The 4,447-nt window shown below is 54.7% G+C and overlaps 1 long non-coding RNA gene across 3 annotated transcripts; it reads right to left on the bottom strand.

Moving 5' to 3' along the window:
- Window positions 224-4,447, bottom strand: LOC110399440. 3 transcript variants are annotated; one of them, XR_002439204.1, is made up of 3 exons: window positions 4,325-4,447; window positions 2,873-3,337; window positions 224-555 (listed from the first exon to the last, which is right to left on the bottom strand). It is a non-coding gene; the product is annotated as an uncharacterized LOC110399440 (long non-coding RNA). The 3 variants fall into 3 exon arrangements; XR_002439205.1 differs by lacking the exon at window positions 224-555 and adding an exon at window positions 925-2,654; XR_002439203.1 differs by lacking the exon at window positions 224-555 and having other exon boundaries at window positions 925-3,337.

Below are 4,447 nucleotides of genomic sequence, written 5' to 3'. Positions count from 1 at the left end.
AATGGGGAATGGGATCACCATGGCAAGGGGCTCGTGGCCCCAGTGCGGCTCCCTGCCCACCCCATTTCCCCACAGAGCTGGTGTCACCATGGGGAAAATGAAATCAAGGTGCTCAGGCACAGGGGCTGTGGTGGGGCCGTCCGCTGTCTGCAGCCCTACAGCATTGCGAGGTGTTGGGAACACCACCAGCGGTGGGAATCCCAGTCATTGCCTTAAAAGGAGATTTCGAAGACTCTTTTATTTAAAATTGTTTCCTTGTTATTCAGCTTATTTAGAGTTTTATTTCATTATTTGCAGGGGCGTGTAGGGGCTGTAGATGCGCTACCCACAGAATTAACAGCTATGGGTGAGGATGTTTCTGTGGATTTGGGGGCCGGAGGGACCACTAAATCATCCTGTCCGACCTCCTGTATTCGGAATTTCACCCAATTACTCGCGTTGGGCCCAACGACTTGTGTTTTTGATTCCAGCATGCGTTCCAGCAAGACATCCTGTCTTCATTTGGTGACTTCAAGCGATGAAGAATCCACCACTCACTTCCCCTCATTGTTTGTCCTAGTGGTAAAAACACACGAGGAAAAAAACTCACTGCCGACTTATTTTGGTTTTGGATATGTCTGGCTCACACCAAACCAGGGTCATTCCATCCCCTTTCATCATCACCATGTGTCAAGGACAAGGGGACACCACGGCACCCGCATCGCCCTCGGCTGCCCACATGTAGGTGTGTGGCTGAACAGCAACGACCCCCGGCACCCCTACTGGTCTGCTGTTAGCGAGCAGCTCGAGAGTTAACCAACTTCCGCCAGATGCGACCAACATGTCAAGACACGAGAAGTACGTGGTGTGGATGTTTGTAAGTACATCGACAGAAGGCATTCATAAAAGGTTATAAACCGTGGTAATAAGCAACCTATCAACTTGTTTGGACTCTTAACACTTGATTAACCATTTATTAAAACATGCAGTAATCATTTATAAGCCGTAAGTGGGACCGAACGCAACATACAACTCTCTGTGTTCATGGATGCCTCCACAATTCCCTTTAGCCTGTGCTGTATGTCTGTGGCTAAAGGCTCGCCGCTGCCACCAGGCACTCCATCCCCACTGTCCCTTCTGTATATGAGCCCCCAGGCTCTGTCCCCATCAGGCACTGGATGGGACCCCAGGAATGGTGGCAACTGGGGACTCAGGATGGGGACCTGAGTCCTAGGTGAGGGGCAGAGCCCCACTCCCTACAGTCCCAACCCAGTGATGTGGTGAGGGAACTCCTTGGACACCAGAATGGCTTCATCCTTCTGTCAACAGGACCCTCGTCATTGTTTGCCATCACACTCCTGCTGCCCTCAGACCAGCCATGTTTTCCTTCCCGGTGTCCTAATGAGACCTAAACCCATAATTGCTCCCATTACACAACCAGGATTGACATTTTATTAGCAATGCTTCCTGACCTAATTTATGCTGATACCGTCGTGCTCTTCCCATGGCTGTGGGCAAACAAAACCCTTTGGCTTTCGAGCACTGCAGTTGTGCGAGCTGCAGGCGAGCACCTGCCCCTTCCCTGCCTCAGTTTCCCTGCACCAAGCAGGGCCATGGGTTTGCATGACAGCAGATGCTGCCTGCAGCCCTAGGAGCACGTGGCTGTTCAAAGGAAGCTTGGTAGCGGCCCAGCGGGGGGCTTTTTAGCATGCAAGTGATGCCAGGTCATTTGGCTGTAGCCTGCTTTAATTGCACGGAGCATGCAGAAAAGGAAGAGGGAGGATGAGAATTGCTCAGGAGCAAAGATTACAGAGGGTTTGCCTTGCCTTGGATGGGATCGTGCCCTGCTCCTGCTGTCCTACCACCCCACGGGTACAAGGGAACCTTGTGCTGCAGAGATTGAGGTGTGCGGAAAAAGCTGCAGGGAGGGATGCTGGGGCCACGTTCCTGACCAACCTATATCAGTCCCATGGCTTCTGGGGATGTGGCACAGCCAGAGCCCTGGGCAGCCACCAGGGAACACAGAACTCCGCATGAGCAGAGCTGCTGTCCAGAGAACTTTGTTTTTGGGAAAGCGAGGAGGAGCCCGCCCAGCCACCGGCCTCCCTCGCTCCCAAAAAAGAAAAAAAGAAAACCGTTCTGGTTTTTTTATTGTTGTTTGTTTGGATTTTTTTTTTTTTTTTTTGGAGGTTTGTGGTTTTGACGCAGTTTCCTGAAAATCCTGCCTCATCCTGCCAGGGGCTGAGTGAATGCACATCCCAGGCCTCCGCGGTGGGGGAGAGAAGGAGAGAAAGGCAGCGAGGGAGAGAAAAAAGCCTTTGCCAAACTGGCCTGACCAGAATGTGACACAAGAGCAGGAAATGAGTCACTCGGCAGGGCAGCTGCTCGCAGGCATTTCCATAGAAAGAAACCCCACCAGGCAGGGGAGCCGTACTGCCTGGCTCCCAGCGACCCCAATCTTGGATAGGGCGGTGAGCATCACCCTGGCACCGCAGCCAGTGGTATGGTGGATGCCCCACATCTGGATGGGCAGCCTGGGCTCCAACCCCGGGCTTGGTTTTCCCACCTGGAGTTGTCCAGACATGTCCATTCCACCCTGGATATCCCCCAGGATGAAGGAGATGTCCAGTGTTTTCTTTGCCCCATTCATCAGCAGAGCACTGGGGTCCACAGCCCTAAATAACGAACAAAATTTCTGTACATCCCATGCCTCTGACACTCTGTGGGGTGACCCCAGCTGCCTCCAACCCTGTGCTCCTAAAGCCTTCCATTGAGTTTTCAGATACACTCCAGCTCCTGCAGGATTGCTCTGTGGGAATGGGCCCGCCAGGCTTCAAGCATTGGGTTCCCCTCCCATCCCAGCACATTTTTGTTCCTCCCACCTTCCCCTCACCTTGCTGCCTGCTGCTTGGGGCAGGGGCTGTCCACAGGATGTGCAGCACAGCAATCAGGTCCAGCTCAGCCCCAGGAGCTGGGCTAGGTTTCGTCATTCGCAACATTGGTTTTTATTGTGGCACAGAGGGAATCTCAGGAGCGCGGTGCGTAGGCACATGCAAACCCAGGTAGGGATGTTCCCCATCCTGAAATGTTTCCCACCAAAGTGAGAGGGGAAAGAGATAGGCAGAGAAATGTGGTGGGGGACCCCAAATCTAAATAAAGCTGAGGGGAGCTGGTACCCATCACTCTTGACAGAGGCGTCCTGAAAAGAAAAGCATGGAAAGACCCCAACTACCTCAGCCGAGGTGCACTTCAGGATGCTCACTCTGCAGCGGGGGGGAGGTGGTTTGACACCAGGGCCACTGGGATCTGCGGGCTCCAGACAGGTCCATGGCTGCAGTTAAGAACACCTGCTCTATCCCTGCCAACCAAATTGAAGTCATTTGTGACCTCCTCACCAGTGGGAAATGGGTTAACACCAGCCACGTGCTTTACTCCCCGTGCATTTGGGGCCGGATACACCACATCCCTCACAACAGCTGCAGAACCATTTGGTGAGAGACGTCAGGGGGGCAGCCGGCTGCAGAGAGGCCCCACGGGACAAAGGGCCGCTGCTGGGCATGAGGAGCACCCGGCCCCAGCCTGACACAGTGGTGGGACCCCTCTCTGGGGCCCTACTGCCCATGCACCAGGCAGCAGGGCACGTGTCCCAGCCAGGGCCTGAACTGCATTGGTGACTGCTGATGGGGATGTCCTGCACAACAGCAGGGGTGGGGATGGGGCTCTCTGGGGTGAGGGTGGTGCTCAGGATGTGCAGCTCGGTGCAGCAGTGGCAGGGGCAACCTTCACTTTGGAAGAGCAAAAGGACAGGCCCCAGTGAGCTGTCCTCCCTTCAGGCAGCTGCTGCCCACATCTGCATCTCTGTGTGTATCCCTCTTTGCATCTGTATCTCCATCTCCATTCGCATCCCCATTCCCATCTCCATCTGCACGCTATCCCCAACCCACGTCATTCCCATTCCATTCCCATCTAATCATTGTCCCCACCCAAATCCCATTCCCATCTCCATCCCATTGCATCTGTATCTCAATCCAAATGCCATTCCCATCCCCACCTCCATTCCATCCCATCTCAGACATATCCCAGTCCTAAACAAATTCCCATTCTGATTTCCATCCCATCTGTATCCCCATCTCAACACCATTCCCACTTGCCTCTTGTTTTCCATTCTCATTCCCATCCCCATTCCCTTCTCCATCTCCATCCTCACCCCTATCTCCATTCCTGTTTGAACCCCCTTCCCATCTCCTGTCCTAACCGAATTCCCATTCCCACGTCCACCTCCATCCCAACCCACCCGTACCCCAATCCCAACCCAATTATCGCCCCTATTCCCACCCCCACTCACCGCCTCAGCCCCCGCGCACCGCGGTGGTCCCCTCACGGCCATCGCCGCTTTAAGGCAGCGCCGCCCCGCGGTGGGGCGGAGCGTGGTGACGCGTGGCTGGGCGGGCCGGGCCGGGCCGGCTCC

The sequence above is a fragment of the Numida meleagris genome, chromosome 5 (genome assembly GCF_002078875.1).
Source record: "Numida meleagris isolate 19003 breed g44 Domestic line chromosome 5, NumMel1.0, whole genome shotgun sequence".
Lineage (NCBI taxonomy): Eukaryota > Metazoa > Chordata > Aves > Galliformes > Numididae > Numida > Numida meleagris.
Note: the sequence above shows the minus strand (reverse complement) of the source record. Positions and strands in the feature narration are given on the sequence as shown.